Source organism: Lissotriton helveticus, chromosome 1_2, assembly GCF_964261635.1.
Source record: "Lissotriton helveticus chromosome 1_2, aLisHel1.1, whole genome shotgun sequence".
NCBI lineage: Eukaryota > Metazoa > Chordata > Amphibia > Caudata > Salamandridae > Lissotriton > Lissotriton helveticus.
Genome location: NC_136058.1, coordinates 423,683,109 through 423,704,407, shown reverse-complemented (window position 1 = coordinate 423,704,407; position 21,299 = coordinate 423,683,109).

The following is a 21,299-nucleotide window of genomic DNA, read 5'->3' as shown; positions in this document are numbered from 1 at the left end:
ATATTGAGGATGCAGCAGGGTCACTCCTGTCACTTATATTGAGGAGGCAGTAGGACCACCCCTGTCACTTATATTAAGGATGCAGCAGGGTCACCTCTGTCACTTATATTGAGGATGCAGCAGGATCACCTCTGTCACTTATATTGAGGATGCAGCAGGGCCACCTTTGTCACTTACATTGAGGATGCAGCAGGGTCACCTCTGTCAATTATATTGAGGATGCAGCAGGGTCAACTCTGACACTTATATTGAGGATGCAGCTGGGCCACCTCTGTCATTTATATTAAGGATGCAGCAGGACCACCAATGTCACTTATATTGAGGATGCAGCAGGATCACCTCTGTCACTTATATTGAGGATGCAGCAGGACCACCTCTGTCAATTATATTGAGGATGCAGCAGGACCACCTCTGTCACTTACATTAATGATGCTGCAGGGTCACCTCTGACACTTATATTGAGGATGCAGCTGGACCACCTCTGTCTCTTATATTGAGGATGCAGCAGGGCCACCTCTGTCTCTTATAATGAGGATGCAGCAGGGTTACCTCTGTCTCTTAAAATGAGGATGCAGCAGGTCCTTCTCTGTCACTTATATTGAGGATGCAGCAGGATCACCTCTGTCACTTATATTGAGGATGCAGCAGGGTCACCTCTGTCACTTATATTGAGGATGCAGCAGGGTCACCTCCGTCACTTATATTGAGGATGCAGCAGGGTCACCTCTGACACTTATATTGAGGATGCAGCAGGACCACCTCTGTCACTTATATTGAGGATGCAGCAGGGTCACCTCCATCACTTATATTGAGGATGCAGCAGGGTCACCTCCGTCACTTATATTGAGGATGTAGCAGGGTCCCCTCTGACACTTATATTGAGGATGCAGCAGGATCACCTCTGTCACTTATATTGAGTATGCAGCAGGACCACCTCTGTCACTTATATTGAGGATGCAGCAGGTACCACCAACGTCACTTATATTGAGGATGCAGCAGGGCCACCTCTGTCACTTATATTGAGTATGCAGCATGGTCACCTCTGTCACTTATATTGAGGATGCAGCAGGGTCACCTCTGTCACTTATATTGAGGGTGCAGCAGGGTCACCTCTGTCACTTACATTGAGGATGCAGCAGGACCACCTCTGTCTCTTATATTGAGGATGCAGCAGCGCCACCTCTGTCTCTTATAACGAGGATGCAGCAGGGTTACCTCTGTCTCTTAAAATGAGGATGCAGCAGGTCCTTCTCTGTCACTTATATTGAGGATGCAGCAGGGTCACCTCTGTCACTTATATTGAGGATGCAGCAGGACCTTCTCTGTCACTTATATTGAGGATTCAGCAGGACCGCCTCTGTCACTTATATTGTGGATGCAGCAGGATCACCTCTGTCACTTACATTAAGGATGCTGCAGGGTCACCTCTGACACTTATATTGAGGATGCAGCAGGGCCACCTTTGTCACTTATATTGAGGATGCAGCAGGATCACCTCTGTCACTTATATTGAGTATGCAGCAGGACCACCTCTGTCACTTATATTGAGGATGCAGCAGGGTCACCTCTGACACTTATGTTGAGGATGCAGCAGGACCACCTCTGTCACTTATATTGAGGATGCAGCAGGGTCACCTCCGTCACTTATATTGAGGATGCAGCAGGGTCACCTCTGACACTTATATTGAGGATGCAGCAGGACCACCTCTGTCACTTATATTGAGGATGCAGCAGGGTCACCTCCGTCACTTATATTGAGGATGTAGCAGGGTCCCCTCTGACACTTATATTGAGGATGCAGCAGGATCACCTCTGTCACTTATATTGAGTATGCAGCAGGACCACCTCTGTCACTTATATTGAGGATGCAGAAGGGTCACCTCTGACACTTATGTTGAGGATGCAGCATTGTCACCTCTGACACTTATATTGAAGATGCAGCAGGACCACCTCTGTCACTTATATTGAGGATGCAGCAGGGTCACCTCCGTCACTTATATTGAGGATGCAGCAGGGTCACCTCTGACACTTATATTGAGGATGCAGCAGGGTCACTCCTGTCACTTATATTGAGGAGGCCGTAGGACCACCCCTGTCACTTATATTAAGGATGCAGCAGGGTCACCTCTGTCACTTATATTGAGGATGCAGCAGGATCACCTCTGTCACTTATATTGAGGATGCAGCAGGGCCACCTTTGTCACTTACATTGAGGATGCAGCAGGGTCACCTCTGTCAATTATATTGAGGATGCAGCAGGGTCAACTCTGACACTTATATTGAGGATGCAGCTGGGCCACCTCTGTCATTTATATTAAGGATGCAGCAGGACCACCAATGTCACTTATATTGAGGATGCAGCAGGATCACCTCTGTCACTTATATTGAGGATGCAGCAGGACCACCTCTGTCAATTATATTGAGGATGCAGCAGGACCACCTCTGTCACTTACATTAATGATGCTGCAGGGTCACCTCTGACACTTATATTGAGGATGCAGCTGGACCACCTCTGTCTCTTATATTGAGGATGCAGCAGGGCCACCTCTGTCTCTTATAATGAGGATGCAGCAGGGTTACCTCTGTCTCTTAAAATGAGGATGCAGCAGGTCCTTCTCTGTCACTTATATTGAGGATGCAGCAGGATCACCTCTGTCACTTATATTGAGGATGCAGCAGGGTCACTTCTGTCACTTATATTGAGGATGCAGCAGGGTCACCTCCGTCACTTATATTGAGGATGCAGCAGGGTCACCTCTGACACTTATATTGAGGATGCAGCAGGACCACCTCTGTCACTTATATGGAGGATGCAGCAGGGTCACCTCCATCACTTATATTGAGGATGCAGCAGGGTCACCTCCGTCACTTATATTGAGGATGTAGCAGGGTCCCCTCTGACACTTATATTGAGGATGCAGCAGGATCACCTCTGTCACTTATATTGAGTATGCAGCAGGACAACCTCTGTCACTTATATTGAGGATGCAGCAGGTACCACCAACGTCACTTATATTGAGGATGCAGCAGGGCCACCTCTGTCACTTATATTGAGTATGCAGCATGGTCACCTCTGTCACTTATATTGAGGATGCAGCAGGGTCACCTCTGTCTCTTATATTGAGGATGCAGCAGCGCCACCTCTGTCTCTTATAACGAGGATGCAGCAGGGTTACCTCTGTCTCTTAAAATGAGGATGCAGCAAATCCTTCTCTGTCACTTATATTGAGGATGCAGCAGGGTCACCTCTGTCACTTATATTGAGGATGCAGCAGGATCTTCTCTGTCACTTATATTGAGGATTCAGCAGGACCACCTCTGTCACTTATATTGTGGATGCAGCAGGATCACCTCTGTCACTTACATTAAGGATGCTGCAGGGTCACCTCTGACACTTATATTGAGGATGCAGCAGGGCCACCTTTGTCACTTATATTGAGGATGCAGCAGGATCACCTCTGTCACTTATATTGAGTATGCAGCAGGACCACCTCTGTCACTTATATTGAGGATGCAGCAGGGTCACCTCTGACACTTATGTTGAGGATGCAGCAGGACCACCTCTGTCACTTATATTGAGGATGCAGCAGGGTCACCTCCGTCACTTATATTGAGGATGCAGCAGGGTCACCTCTGACACTTATATTGAGGATGCAGCAGGACCACCTCTGTCACTTATATTGAGGATGCAGCAGGGTCACCTCCGTCACTTATATTGAGGATGTAGCAGGGTCCCCTCTGACACTTATATTGAGGATGCAGCAGGATCTCCTCTGTCACTTATATTGAGTATGCAGCAGGAACACCTCTGTCACTTATATTGAGGATGCAGAAGGGTCACCTCTGACACTTATGTTGAGGATGCAGCATTGTCACCTCTGACACTTATATTGAAGATGCAGCAGGACCACCTCTGTCACTTATATTGAGGATGCAGCAGGGTCACCTCCGTCACTTATATTGAGGATGCAGCAGGGTCACCTCTGACACTTATATTGAGGATGCAGCAGGGTCACTCCTGTCACTTATATTGAGGAGGCAGTAGGACCACCCCTGTCACTTATATTAAGGATGCAGCAGGGTCACCTCTGTCACTTATATTGAGGATGAAGCAGGATCACCTCTGTCACTTATATTGAGGATGCAGCAGGGCCACCTTTGTCACTTACATTGAGGATGCAGCAGGGTCACCTCTGTCAATTATATTGAGGATGCAGCAGGGTCAACTCTGACACTTATATTGAGGATGCAGCTGGGCCACCTCTGTCATTTATATTAAGGATGCAGCAGGACCACCAATGTCACTTATATTGAGGATGCAGCAGGATCACCTCTGTCACTTATATTGAGGATGCAGCAGGACCACCTCTGTCAATTATATTGAGGATGCAGCAGGACCACCTCTGTCACTTACATTAATGATGCTGCAGGGTCACCTCTGACACTTATATTGAGGATGCAGCTGGACCACCTCTGTCTCCTATATTGAGGATGCAGCAGGGCCACCTCTGTCTCTTATAATGAGGATGCAGCAGGGTTACCTCTGTCTCTTAAAATGAGGATGCAGCAGGTCCTTCTCTGTCACTTATATTGAGGATGCAGCAGGATCACCTCTGTCACTTATATTGAGGATGCAGCAGGGTCACCTCTGTCACTTATATTGAGGATGCAGCAGGACCTTCTCTGTCACTTATATTGAGGATGCAGCAGGACCACCTCTGTCTCTTATATTGAGGATGCAGCAGGGCCACATCTGTCTCTTATAATGTGGATGCAGCAGGGTTACCTCTGTCTCTTAAAATGAGGATGCAGCAGGTCCTTTTTTGTCACTTATATTGAGGATGCAGCAGGGTCACCTCTGACACTTATATTGAGGATGCAGCAGGACCACCTCTGTCACTTATATTGAGGATGCAGCAGGGTCACCTCCGTCACTTTTATTGCGGATGCAGCAGGGTCACCTCCGTCACTTATATTGAGGATGCAGCAGGGTCACCTCTGACACTTATATTGAGGATGCAGCAGGATCACCTCTGTCACTTATATTGAGTATGCAGCAGGGCCACCTCTGTCACTTATATTGAGGATGCAGCAGGGTCACCTCTGACACTTATGTTGAGGATGCAGCAGGACCACCTCCGTCACTTATATTGAGGATGCAGCATTGTTACCTCTGACACTTATATTGAGGATGCAGCAGGGTCACATCTGTCACTTACATTGAGGATGCAGCAGGGTCCCCCCTGTCACTTATATTGAGGATGCAGCAGGGTCACCTCTGACACTTATATTGAGGATGCAGCAGGGTCACCCCTGTCACTTATATTGAGGAAGCAGTAGGACCACCCCTGTCACTTATATTAAGGATGCAGCAGGGTCACCTCTGTCACTTATATTGAGGATGCAGCAGGATCACCTCCGTCACTTATATTTAGGATGCAGCAGGGCCACCTTTGTCACTTATATTGAGGATGCAGCAGGGTCACCTCTGTCACTTATATTCCGGATGCAGCAGGGTCAACTCTGACACTTATATTGAGGATGCAGCTGGGCCACCTCTGTCATTTATATTAAGGATGCAGCAGGACCACCAACGTCACTTATATTGAGGATGCAGCTGGACCACCTCTCTGACACTTATATTGAGGATGCAGCAGGACCACCCCTGTCACTTCTATTGAGGATTTAGCAGGACCACCTCTGTCACTTATATTGAGGATGCAGCAGGATCACCTCTGTCACTTATATTAAGGATGCTGCAGGGTCAACTCTGACACTTAAATTAAAGATGCTGCAGGGTCAACTCTGTCACTTATATTGAGGATGCAGCAGGATCACCTCTGTCACTTATATTGATGATGCAGCAGGACCACCTCTGTCACTTATATTGCGGATGCAGCAGGACCACCTCTGTCACTTATATTGAGGATGCAGCAGGACCACCTCTGTCACTTATATTGAGGATGCAGCAGGGTCACCTCTGTCACATATATTGAGGATGCAGCAGGACCACCTCTGTCACTTATATTGAGGATGCAGGATGACCACCTCTGTCACTTATATTGAGGATGCAGCAGGACCACCTCTGTCACTTATATTAAGGATGCAGGATGACCACCTCTGTCACTTATATTGAGGATGCAGCAGGACCACCTCTGTCATTTATATTGAGGATGCAGCAGGATCACCTCTGTCACTTATATTGAGGATGCAGCAGGGTCACCTCTGTCACTTATATTGAGGGTGCAGCAGGGTCACCTCTGTCACTTATATTAAGGATGCAGCAGGACTACCTCTGTCTCTTATATTGAGGATGCAGCAGGGCCACCTCTGTCACTTATATTGGCGATGCAGCAGGTCCTTCTCTGTCTCTTATATTGAGGATGCAGCAGGGTCACCTCTGTCACTTATATTGAGGATGCAGCAGGATCACCTCTGTCACTTATATTGAGGATGCAGCAGGGCCACCTCTGTCACTTATATTGAGGGTGCAGCAGGTACCACCAACGTCACTTATATTGAGGATGCAGCAGGGTCACCTCTGTCACTTATATTGAGGATGCAGCAGGACCTTCTCTGTCACTTATATTGAGGGTGCAGCAGGGTCACATCTGTCACTTACATTGAGGATGCAGCAGGACCACCTCTTTCTCTTATATTGAGGATGCAGCAGGGCCACCTCTGTCACTTATATTGAGGATGCAGCAGGGTCACCTCTGTCACTTATATTGAGGATGCAGCAGGGTCTCCTCTGTCACTTATATTTAGGATGCAGCAGGACCTTCTCTGTCACTTATATTGAGGGTGCAGCAGGGTCACCTCTGTCACTTACATTGAGGATGCAGCAGGACCACCTCTGTCACTTATATTGAGGATGCAGCAGGTACCACCAACGTCACTTATATTGAGTATGCAGCATGGTCACCTCTGTCACTTATATTGAGGATGCAGCAGGGTCACCTCTGTCACTTATATTGAGGGTGCAGCAGGGTCACCTCTGTCACTTACATTGAGGATGCAGCAGGACCACCTCTGTCTCTTATATTGAGGATGCAGCAGCGCCACCTCTGTCTCTTATAACGAGGATGCAGCAGGGTTACCTCTGTCTCTTAAAATGAGGATGCAGCAGGTCCTTCTCTGTCACTTATATTGAGGATGCAGCAGGGTCACCTCTGTCACTTATATTGAGGATGCAGCAGGACCTTCTCTGTCACTTATATTGAGGATTCAGCAGGACCACCTCTGTCACTTATATTGTGGATGCAGCAGGATCACCTCTGTCACTTACATTAAGGATGCTGCAGGGTCACCTCTGACACTTATATTGAGGATGCAGCAGGGCCACCTTTGTCACTTATATTGAGGATGCAGCAGGATCACCTCTGTCACTTATATTGAGTATGCAGCAGGACCACCTCTGTCACTTATATTGAGGATGCAGCAGGGTCACCTCTGACACTTATGTTGAGGATGCAGCAGGACCACCTCTGTCACTTATATTGAGGAGGCAGCAGGGTCACCTCCGTCACTTATATTGAGGATGCAGCAGGGTCACCTCTGACACTTATATTGAGGATGCAGCAGGACCACCTCTGTCACTTATATTGAGGATGCAGCAGGGTCACCCCCGTCACTTATATTGAGGATGTAGCAGGGTCCCCTCTGACACTTATATTGAGGATGCAGCAGGATCACCTCTGTCACTTATATTGAGTATGCAGCAGGACCACCTCTGTCACTTATATTGAGGATGCAGAAGGGTCACCTCTGACACTTATGTTGAGGATGCAGCATTGTCACCTCTGACACTTATATTGAAGATGCAGCAGGACCACCTCTGTCACTTATATTGAGGATGCAGCAGGGTCACCTCTGTCACTTATATTGAGGATGCAGCAGGGTCACCTCTGACACTTATATTGAGGATGCAGCAGGGTCACTCCTGTCACTTATATTGAGGAGGCAGTAGGACCACCCCTGTCACTTATATTAAGGATGCAGCAGGGTCACCTCTGTCACTTATATTGAGGATGCAGCAGGATCACCTCTGTCACTTATATTGAGGATGCAGCAGGGCCACCTTTGTCACTTACATTGAGGATGCAGCAGGGTCACCTCTGTCAATTATATTGAGGATGCAGCAGGGTCAACTCTGACACTTATATTGAGGATGCAGCTGGGCCACCTCTGTCATTTATATTAAGGATGCAGCAGGACCACCAATGTCACTTATATTGAGGATGCAGCAGGATCACCTCTGTCACTTATATTGAGGATGCAGCAGGACCACCTCTGTCAATTATATTGAGGATGCAGCAGGACCACCTCTGTCACTTACATTAATGATGCTGCAGGGTCACCTCTGACACTTATATTGAGGATGCAGCTGGACCACCTCTGTCTCTTATATTGAGGATGCAGCAGGGCCACCTCTGTCTCTTATAATGAGGATGCAGCAGGGTTACCTCTGTCTCTTAAAATGAGGATGCAGCAGGTCCTTCTCTGTCACTTATATTGAGGATGCAGCAGGATCACCTCTGTCACTTATATTGAGGATGCAGCAGGGTCACCTCTGTCACTTATATTGAGGATGCAGCAGGGTCACCTCCGTCACTTATATTGAGGATGCAGCAGGGTCACCTCTGACACTTATATTGAGGATGCAGCAGGACCACCTCTGTCACTTATATTGAGGATGCAGCAGGGTCACCTCTGACACTTATATTGAGGATGCAGCAGGACCACCTCTGTCACTTATATTGAGGATGCAGCAGGGTCACCTCCATCACTTATATTGAGGATGCAGCAGGGTCACCTCCGTCACTTATATTGAGGATGTAGCAGGGTCCCCTCTGACACTTATATTGAGGAAGCAGCAGGATCACCTCTGTCACTTATATTGAGTATGCAGCAGGACCACCTCTGTCACTTATATTGAGGATGCAGCAGGTACCACCAACGTCACTTATATTGAGGATGCAGCAGGGCCACCTCTGTCACTTATATTGAGTATGCAGCATGGTCACCTCTGTCACTTATATTGAGGATGCAGCAGGGTCACCTCTGTCACTTATATTGAGGGTGCAGCAGGGTCACCTCTGTCACTTACATTGAGGATGCAGCAGGACCACCTCTGTCTCTTATATTGAGGATGCAGCAGCGCCACCTCTGTCTCTTATAACGAGGATGCAGCAGGGTTACCTCTGTCTCTTAAAATGAGGATGCAGCAGGTCCTTCTCTGTCACTTATATTGAGGATGCAGCAGGGTTACCTCTGTCACTTATATTGAGGATGCAGCAGGACCTTCTCTGTCACTTATATTGAGGATTCAGCAGGACCACCTCTGTCACTTATATTGTGGATGCAGCAGGATCACCTCTGTCACTTACATTAAGGATGCTGCAGGGTCACCTCTGACACTTATATTGAGGATGCAGCAGGGCCACCTTTGTCACTTATATTGAGGATGCAGCAGGATCACCTCTGTCACTTATATTGAGTATGCAGCAGGGCCACCTCTGTCACTTATATTGAGGATGCAGCAGGGTCACCTCTGACACTTATGTTGAGGATGCAGCAGGACCACCTCTGTCACTTATATTGAGGATGCAGCAGGGTCACCTCCGTCACTTATATTGAGGATGCAGCAGGGCCACCTCTGTCACTTATATTGTGGATGCAGCAGGATCACCTCTGTCACTTACATTAAGGATGCTGCAGGGTCACCTCTGACACTTATATTGAGGATGCAGCAGGGCCACCTTTGTCACTTATATTGAGGATGCAGCAGGATCACCGCTGTCACTTATATTGAGTATGCAGCAGGACCACCTCTGTCACTTATATTGAGGATGCAGCAGGGTCACCTCTGACACTTATGTTGAGGATGCAGCAGGACCACCTCTGTCACTTATATTGAGGATGCAGCAGGGTCACCTCCGTCACTTATATTGAGGATGCAGCAGGGTCACCTCTGACACTTATATTGAGGATGCAGCAGGACCACCTCTGTCACTTATATTGAGGATGCAGCAGGGTCACCTCCGTCACTTATATTGAGGATGTAGCAGGGTCCCCTCTGACACTTATATTGAGGATGCAGCAGGATCACCTCTGTCACTTATATTGAGTATGCAGCAGGACCACCTCTGTCACTTATATTGAGGATGCAGAAGGGTCACCTCTGACACTTATGTTGAGGATGCAGCATTGTCACCTCTGACACTTATATTGAAGATGCAGCAGGACCACCTCTGTCACTTATATTGAGGATGCAGCAGGGTCACCTCCGTCACTTATATTGAGGATGCAGCAGGGTCACCTCTGACACTTATATTGAGGATGCAGCAGGGTCACTCCTGTCACTTATATTGAGGAGGCAGTAGGACCACCCCTGTCACTTATATTAAGGATGCAGCAGGGTCACCTCTGTCACTTATATTGAGGATGCAGCAGGATCACCTCTGTCACTTATATTGAGGATGCAGCAGGGCCACCTTTGTCACTTACATTGAGGATGCAGCAGGGTCACCTCTGTCAATTATATTGAGGATGCAGCAGGGTCAACTCTGACACTTATATTGAGGATGCAGCTGGGCCACCTCTGTCATTTATATTAAGGATGCAGCAGGACCACCAATGTCACTTATATTGAGGATGCAGCAGGATCACCTCTGTCACTTATATTGAGGATGCAGCAGGACCACCTCTGTCAATTATATTGAGGATGCAGCAGGACCACCTCTGTCACTTACATTAATGATGCTGCAGGGTCACCTCTGACACTTATATTGAGGATGCAGCTGGACCACCTCTGTCTCTTATATTGAGGATGCAGCAGGGCCACCTCTGTCTCTTATAATGAGGATGCAGCAGGGTTACCTCTGTCTCTTAAAATGAGGATGCAGCAGGTCCTTCTCTGTCACTTATATTGAGGATGCAGCAGGATCACATCTGTCACTTATATTGAGGATGCAGCAGGGTCACCTCTGTCACTTATATTGAGGATGCAGCAGGACCTTCTCTGTCACTTATATTGAGGATGCAGCAGGACCACCTCTGTCTCTTATATTGAGGATGCAGCAGGGCCACATCTGTCTCTTATAATGAGGATGCAGCAGGGTTACCTCTGTCTCTTAAAATGAGGATGCAGCAGGTCCTTTTTTGTCACTTATATTGAGGATGCAGCAGGGTCACCTCTGACACTTATATTGAGGATGCAGCAGGACCACCTCTGTCACTTATATTGAGGATGCAGCAGGGTCACCTCCGTCACTTATATTGCGGATGCAGCAGGGTCACCTCCGTCACTTATATTGAGGATGCAGCAGGGTCACCTCTGACACTTATATTGAGGATGCAGCAGGATCACCTCTGTCACTTATATTGAGTATGCAGCAGGGCCACCTCTGTCACTTATATTGAGGATGCAGCAGGGTCACCTCTGACACTTATGTTGAGGATGCAGCAGGACCACCTCCGTCACTTATATTGAGGATGCAGCATTGTTACCTCTGACACTTATATTGAGGATGCAGCAGGGTCACATCTGTCACTTACATTGAGGATGCAGCAGGGTCCCCCCTGTCACTTATATTGAGGATGCAGCAGGACTACCTCTGTCTCTTATATTGCGGATGCAGCAGGGCCACCTCTGTCACTTATATTGGCGATGCAGCAGGGTCACCTCTGTCACTTATAATGAGGGTGCAGCAGGGCCACCTCTGTCTCTTATATTGAGGATGCAGCAGGGCCACCTCTGTCTCTTATAATGAGGATGCAGCAGGATCACCTCTGTCACTTATATTGAGGATGCAGCAGGTACCACCAACGTCACTTATATTGAGAATGCAGCAGGGTCACCTCTGTCACTTATATTGAGGATGCAGCAGTCACTTATATTGAAGATGCAGCAGGGCCACCTCTGTCACGTATATTGAGGATGCAGCAGGACCTTCTCTGTCACTTATATTGAGGGTGCAGCAGGGTCACCTCTGTCACTTACATTGAGGATGCAGCAGGGTCACCTCTGTCACTTATATTGAGGATGCAGCAGGACCTTCTCTGTCACTTATATTGAGGGTGCAGCAGGGTCACCTCTGTCACTTACATTGAGTATGCAGCAGGGTCACCTCTGTCACTTATATTGAGGATGCAGCAGGGTCACCTCTGTCACTTATATTGAGGGTGCAGCAGGGCCACCTCTGTCACTTATATTGAGTATGCAGCAGGGTCACCTCTGTCACTTATATTGAGGATGCAGCAGGGTCACCTCTGTCACTTATATTGAGGGTGCAGCAGGGTCACCTCTGTCACTTACATTGAGGATGCAGCAGGACCACCTCTGTCTCTTATATTGAGGATGCAGCAGCGCCACCTCTGTCTCTTATAACGAGGATGCAGCAGGGTTACCTCTGTCTCTTAAAATGAGGATGCAGCAGGTCCTTCTCTGTCACTTATATTGAGGATGCAGCAGGGTCACCTCTGTCACTTATATTGAGGATGCAGCAGGACCTTCTCTGTCACTTATATTGAGGGTGCAGCAGGGTCACCTCTGTCACTTACATTGAGTATGCAGCAGGGTCACCTCTGTCACTTATATTGAGGATGCAGCAGGGTCACCTCTGTCACTTATATTGAGGATGCAGCAGGGTCACCTCTGACACTTATGTTGAGGATGCAGCAGGACCACCTCTGTCACTTATATTGAGGATGCAGCAGGGTCACCTCCGTCACTTATATTGAGGATGCAGCAGGGTCACCTCTGACACTTATATTGAGGATGCAGCAGGACCACCTCTGTCACTTATATTGAGGATGCAGCAGGGTCACCTCCGTCACTTATATTGAGGATGCAGCAGGGTCACCTCTGTCATTTATATTAAGGATGCAGCAGGACCACCAATGTCACTTATATTGAGGATGCAGCAGGATCACCTCTGTCACTTATATTGAGGATGCAGCAGGACCACCTCTGTCAATTATATTGAGGATGCAGCAGGACCACCTCTGTCACTTACATTAATGATGCTGCAGGGTCACCTCTGACACTTATATTGAGGATGCAGCTGGACCACCTCTGTCTCTTATATTGAGGATGCAGCAGGGCCACCTCTGTCTCTTATAATGAGGATGCAGCAGGGTTACCTCTGTCTCTTAAAATGAGGATGCAGCAGGTCCTTCTCTGTCACTTATATTGAGGATGCAGCAGGATCACCTCTGTCACTTATATTGAGGATGCAGCAGGGTCACCTCTGTCACTTATATTGAGGATGCAGCAGGGTCACCTCCGTCACTTATATTGAGGATGCAGCAGGGTCACCTCTGACACTTATATTGAGGATGCAGCAGGACCACCTCTGTCACTTATATTGAGGATGCAGCAGGGTCACCTCTGACACTTATATTGAGGATGCAGCAGGACCACCTCTGTCACTTATATTGAGGATGCAGCAGGGTCACCTCCATCACTTATATTGAGGATGCAGCAGGGTCACCTCCGTCACTTATATTGAGGATGTAGCAGGGTCCCCTCTGACACTTATATTGAGGAAGCAGCAGGATCACCTCTGTCACTTATATTGAGTATGCAGCAGGACCACCTCTGTCACTTATATTGAGGATGCAGCAGGTACCACCAACGTCACTTATATTGAGGATGCAGCAGGGCCACCTCTGTCACTTATATTGAGTATGCAGCATGGTCACCTCTGTCACTTATATTGAGGATGCAGCAGGGTCACCTCTGTCACTTATATTGAGGGTGCAGCAGGGTCACCTCTGTCACTTACATTGAGGATGCAGCAGGACCACCTCTGTCTCTTATATTGAGGATGCAGCAGCGCCACCTCTGTCTCTTATAACGAGGATGCAGCAGGGTTACCTCTGTCTCTTAAAATGAGGATGCAGCAGGTCCTTCTCTGTCACTTATATTGAGGATGCAGCAGGGTTACCTCTGTCACTTATATTGAGGATGCAGCAGGACCTTCTCTGTCACTTATATTGAGGATTCAGCAGGACCACCTCTGTCACTTATATTGTGGATGCAGCAGGATCACCTCTGTCACTTACATTAAGGATGCTGCAGGGTCACCTCTGACACTTATATTGAGGATGCAGCAGGGCCACCTTTGTCACTTATATTGAGGATGCAGCAGGATCACCTCTGTCACTTATATTGAGTATGCAGCAGGGCCACCTCTGTCACTTATATTGAGTATGCAGCATGGTCACCTCTGTCACTTATATTGAGGATGCAGCAGGGTCACCTCAGTCACTTATATTGAGGGTGCAGCAGGGTCACCTCTGTCACTTACATTGAGGATGCAGCAGGACCACCTCTGTCTCTTATATTGAGGATGCAGCAGCGCCACCTCTGTCTCTTATAACGAGGATGCAGCAGGGTTACCTCTGTCTCTTAAAATGAGGATGCAGCAGGTCCTTCTCTGTCACTTATATTGAGGATGCAGCAGGGTCACCTCTGTCACTTATATTGAGGATGCAGCAGGACCTTCTCTGTCACTTATATTGAGGATTCAGCAGGACCACCTCTGTCACTTATATTGTGGATGCAGCAGGATCACCTCTGTCACTTACATTAAGGATGCTGCAGGGTCACCTCTGACACTTATATTGAGGATGCAGCAGGGCCACCTTTGTCACTTATATTGAGGATGCAGCAGGATCACCTCTGTCACTTATATTGAGTATGCAGCAGGACCACCTCTGTCACTTATATTGAGGATGCAGCAGGGTCACCTCTGACACTTATGTTGAGGATGCAGCAGGACCACCTCTGTCACTTATATTGAGGATGCAGCAGGGTCACCTCCGTCACTTATATTGAGGATGCAGCAGGGCCACCCCTGTCACTTATATTGTGGATGCAGCAGGATCACCTCTGTCACTTACATTAAGGATGCTGCAGGGTCACCTCTGACACTTATATTGAGGATGCAGCAGGGCCACCTTTGTCACTTATATTGAGGATGCAGCAGGATCACCGCTGTCACTTATATTGAGTATGCAGCAGGACCACCTCTGTCACTTATATTGAGGATGCAGCAGGGTCACCTCTGACACTTATGTTGAGGATGCAGCAGGACCACCTCTGTCACTTATATTGAGGATGCAGCAGGGTCACCTCCGTCACTTATATTGAGGATGCAGCAGGGTCACCTCTGACACTTATATTGAGGATGCAGCAGGACCACCTCTGTCACTTATATTGAGGATGCAGCAGGGTCACCTCCGTCACTTATATTGAGGATGTAGCAGGGTCCCCTCTGACACTTATATTGAGGATGCAGCAGGATCACCTCTGTCACTTATATTGAGTATGCAGCAGGACCACCTCTGTCACTTATATTGAGGATGCAGAAGGGTCACCTCTGACACTTATGTTGAGGATGCAGCATTGTCACCTCTGACACTTATATTGAAGATGCAGCAGGACCACCTCTGTCACTTATATTGAGGATGCAGCAGGGTCACCTCCGTCACTTATATTGAGGATGCAGCAGGGTCACCTCTGACACTTATATTGAGGATGCAGCAGGGTCACTCCTGTCACTTATATTGAGGAGGCAGTAGGACCACCCCTGTCACTTATATTAAGGATGCAGCAGGGTCACCTCTGTCACTTATATTGAGGATGCAGCAGGATCACCTCTGTCACTTATATTGAGGATGCAGCAGGGCCACCTTTGTCACTTACATTGAGGATGCAGCAGGGTCACCTCTGTCAATTATATTGAGGATGCAGCAGGGTCAACTCTGACACTTATATTGAGGATGCAGCTGGGCCACCTCTGTCATTTATATTAAGGATGCAGCAGGACCACCAATGTCACTTATATTGAGGATGCAGCAGGATCACCTCTGTCACTTATATTGAGGATGCAGCAGGACCACCTCTGTCAATTATATTGAGGATGCAGCAGGACCACCTCTGTCACTTACATTAATGATGCTGCAGGGTCACCTCTGACACTTATATTGAGGATGCAGCTGGACCACCTCTGTCTCTTATATTGAGGATGCAGCAGGGCCACCTCTGTCTCTTATAATGAGGATGCAGCAGGGTTACCTCTGTCTCTTAAAATGAGGATGCAGCAGGTCCTTCTCTGTCACTTATATTGAGGATGCAGCAGGATCACATCTGTCACTTATATTGAGGATGCAGCAGGGTCACCTCTGTCACTTATATTGAGGATGCAGCAGGACCTTCTCTGTCACTTATATTGAGGATGCAGCAGGACCACCTCTGTCTCTTATATTGAGGATGCAGCAGGGCCACATCTGTCTCTTATAATGAGGATGCAGCAGGGTTACCTCTGTCTCTTAAAATGAGGATGCAGCAGGTCCTTTTTTGTCACTTATATTGAGGATGCAGCAGGGTCACCTCTGACACTTATATTGAGGATGCAGCAGGACCACCTCTGTCACTTATATTGAGGATGCAGCAGGGTCACCTCCGTCACTTATATTGCGGATGCAGCAGGGTCACCTCCGTCACTTATATTGAGGATGCAGCAGGGTCACCTCTGACACTTATATTGAGGATGCAGCAGGATCACCTCTGTCACTTATATTGAGTATGCAGCAGGGCCACCTCTGTCACTTATATTGAGGATGCAGCAGGGTCACCTCTGACACTTATGTTGAGGATGCAGCAGGACCACCTCCGTCACTTATATTGAGGATGCAGCATTGTTACCTCTGACACTTATATTGAGGATGCAGCAGGGTCACATCTGTCACTTACATTGAGGATGCAGCAGGGTCCCCCCTGTCACTTATATTGAGGATGCAGCAGGACTACCTCTGTCTCTTATATTGCGGATGCAGCAGGGCCACCTCTGTCACTTATATTGGCGATGCAGCAGGGTCACCTCTGTCACTTATAATGAGGGTGCAGCAGGGCCACCTCTGTCTCTTATATTGAGGATGCAGCAGGGCCACCTCTGTCTCTTATAATGAGGATGCAGCAGGATCACCTCTGTCACTTATATTGAGGATGCAGCAGGTACCACCAACGTCACTTATATTGAGAATGCAGCAGGGTCACCTCTGTCACTTATATTGAGGATGCAGCAGTCACTTATATTGAAGATGCAGCAGGGCCACCTCTGTCACGTATATTGAGGATGCAGCAGGACCTTCTCTGTCACTTATATTGAGGGTGCAGCAGGGTCACCTCTGTCACTTACATTGAGGATGCAGCAGGGTCACCTCTGTCACTTATATTGAGGATGCAGCAGGACCTTCTCTGTCACTTATATTGAGGGTGCAGCAGGGTCACCTCTGTCACTTACATTGAGTATGCAGCAGGGTCACCTCTGTCACTTATATTGAGGATGCAGCAGGGTCACCTCTGTCACTTATATTGAGGGTGCAGCAGGGCCACCTCTGTCACTTATATTGAGTATGCAGCAGGGTCACCTCTGTCACTTATATTGAGGATGCAGCAGGGTCACCTCTGTCACTTATATTGAGGGTGCAGCAGGGTCACCTCTGTCACTTACATTGAGGATGCAGCAGGACCACCTCTGTCTCTTATATTGAGGATGCAGCAGCGCCACCTCTGTCTCTTATAACGAGGATGCAGCAGGGTTACCTCTGTCTCTTAAAATGAGGATGCAGCAGGTCCTTCTCTGTCACTTATATTGAGGATGCAGCAGGGTCACCTCTGTCACTTATATTGAGGATGCAGCAGGACCTTCTCTGTCACTTATATTGAGGGTGCAGCAGGGTCACCTCTGTCACTTACATTGAGTATGCAGCAGGGTCACCTCTGTCACTTATATTGAGGATGCAGCAGGGTCACCTCTGTCACTTATATTGAGGATGCAGCAGGGTCACCTCTGACACTTATGTTGAGGATGCAGCAGGACCACCTCTGTCACTTATATTGAGGATGCAGCAGGGTCACCTCCGTCACTTATATTGAGGATGCAGCAGGGTCACCTCTGACACTTATATTGAGGATGCAGCAGGACCACCTCTGTCACTTATATTGAGGATGCAGCAGGGTCACCTCCGTCACTTATATTGAGGATGCAGCAGGGTCACCTCTGTCACTTATATTGAGGATGCAGCAGGACCACCTCTGTCACTTATATTGAGGATGCAGGATGACCACCTCTGTCACTTATATTGAGGATGCAGCAGAACCGCCTCTGTCACTTATATTAAGGATGCAGGATGACCACCTCTGTCACTTACATTGAGGATGCAGCAGGACCACCTCTGTCACTTATATTGAGGATGCAGCAGGATCACCTCTGTCACTTATATTGAGGATGCAGCAGGGTCACCTCTGTCACTTATATTGAGGGTGCAGCAGGGTCACCTCTGTCACTTATATTAAGGATGCAGCAGGACTACCTCTGTCTCTTATATTGAGGATGCAGCAGGGCCACCTCTGTCACTTATATTGGCGATGCAGCAGGGTCACCTCTGTCACTCATATTGAGGGTGCAGCAGGGCCACCTCTGTCTCTTATATTGAGGATGCAGCAGTGCCACCTCTGTCTCTTATAATGAGGATGCAGCAGGGTCACCTCTGTCACTTATATTGAGGATGCAGCAGGATCACCTCTGTCACTTATATTGAGGATGCAGCAGGTACCACCAACGTCACTTATATTGAGGATGCAGCAGGGTCACCTCTGTCACTTATATTGAGGATGCAGCAGTCACTTATATTGAAGATGCAGCAGGACCTTCTCTGTCACTTATATTGAGGGTGCAGCAGGACCTTCTCTGTCACTTATATTGAGGGTGCAGCAGGGTCACATCTGTCACTTACATTGAGGATGCAGCAGGACCACCTCTGTCTCTTATATTGAGGATGCAGCAGGGCCACCTCTGTCACTTATATTGAGGATGCAGCAGGGTCACCTCTGTCACTTATATTGAGGATGCAGCAGGGTCACCTCTGTCACTTATATTGAGGGTGCAGCAGGGTCACCTCTGTCACTTACATTGAGGATGCAGCAGGACCACCTCTGTCACTTATATCGAGGATGCAGCAGGTACCACCAACGTCACTTATATTGAGGATGCAGCAGGGCCACCTCTGTCACTTATATTGAGTATGCAGCAGGGTCACCTCTGTCACTTATATTGAGGATGCAGCAGAGTCACCTCTGTCACTTATATTGAGGGTGCAGCAGGGTCACCTCTGTCACTTACATTGAGGATGCAGAAGGACCACCTCTGTCTCTTATATTGAGGATGCAGCAGGGCACCTCTGTCTCTTAAAATGAGGATGCAGCATGTCCTTCTCTGTCACTTATATTGAGGATGCAGCAGGGTCACCTCTGTCACTTATATTGAGGATGCAGCAGGACCTTCTCTGTCACTTATATTGAGGATTCAGCAGGACCACCTCTGTCACTTATATTGTGGATGCAGCAGGATCACCTCTGTCACTTACATTAAGGAAGCTGCAGGGTCACCTCTGACACTTATATTGAGGATGCAGCAGGGTCACATCTGTCACTTATATTGAGGATTCAGCAGGACCACCTCTGTCACTTATATTGTGGATGCAGCAGGATCACCTCTGTCACTTACATTAAGGATGCTGCAGGGTCACCTCTGACACTTATATTGCGGATTCAGTAGGACCACCTCTGTCACTTATATTGTGGATGCAGCAGGACCACCTCTGTCACTTACATTGAGGATGCAGCAGGATCACCTCTGTCACTTATATTGAGGATGCAGCAGGGTCACATCTGTCACTTACATTGAGGATGCAGCAGGGCCACCTCTGTCACTTATATTGAGGATGCGGCAGGGTCACCTCTGTCCCTTATATTGAGGATGCAGCAGGGCCACCTCTGTCACTTATATTGAGGATGCAGCAGGGCCACCTCTGACACTTATTTTGAGGATGCAGAAGGGTCACCTCCGTCACTTATATTGAGGATGCGGCAGGGTCACCTCTGTCCCTTATATTGAGGATGCAGCAGGACCACCTCTGTCACTTATATTGAGGATGCAGCAGGACCACCTCTGTCACTTATATTGAGGATGCAGCAGGACCACCTCTGTCACTTATATTGAGGATGCAGCAAGACCACCTCTGTCACTTATATTGAGGATGCAGCAGGATCACCTCTGTCTCTTATATTGAGGATGCAGCAGGGCCATCTCTGTCACTTATATTGAGGATGCAGCAGGGTCACCTCTGTCACTTATATTGAGGATGCAGCAGGGTCACCTCTGTCACTAATACTGAGGATGCATCAGGATCACCTCTGTCACTTATATTGAGGATGCAGCAGGGTCACCTTTGACACTTATATTGAGGATGCAGCAGGGCCACCTCTGTTACTTATATTGAGGATGCAGCAGGGTCATCTCTGTCACTTATATTGAGGATGCAGCAGGGTCACCTCTGTCACTTATATTGAGGATGCAGCAGGGTCACCTCTGTCACTTATATTGAGGGTGCAGCAGGGTCACCTCTGTCACTTATATTAAGGATGCAGCAGGACTACCTCTGTCTCTTATATTGCGGATGAAGCAGGGCCACCTCTGTCACTTATATTGGCGATGCAGCAGGGTCACCTCTGTCACCTATAATGAGGGTGCAGCAGGGCCACCTCTGTCTCTTATATTGAGGATGCAGCAGGGCCACCTCTGTCTCTTATAATGAGGATGCAGCAGGATCACCTCTGTCACTTATATTGAGGATGCAGCAGGTACCACCAACGTCACTTACATTGAGGATGCAGCAGGGTCACCTCTGTCACTTACATTGAGGATGCAGCAGGACCACCTCTGTCTCTTATATTGAGGATGCAGCAGCGCCACCTCTGTCTCTTATAACGAGGATGCAGCAGGGTTACCTCTGTCTCTTAAAATGAGGATGCAGCAGGTCCTTCTCTGTCACTTATATTGAGGATGCAGCAGGGTCACCTCTGTCACTTATATTGAGGATGCAGCAGGACCTTCTCTGTCACTTATATTGAGGATTCAGCAGGACCACCTCTGTCACTTATATTGTGGATGCAGCAGGATCACCTCTGTCACTTACATTAAGGATGCTGCAGAGTCACCTCTGACACTTATATTGAGGATGCAGCAGGGCCACCTTTGTCACTTATATTGAGGATGCAGCAGGATCACCTCTGTCACTTATATTGAGTATGCAGCAGGACCACCTCTGTCACTTATATTGAGGATGCAGCAGGGTCACCTCTGACACTTATGTTGAGGATGCAGCAGGACCACCTCTGTCACTTATATTGAGGATGCAGCAGGGTCACCTCCGTCACTTATATT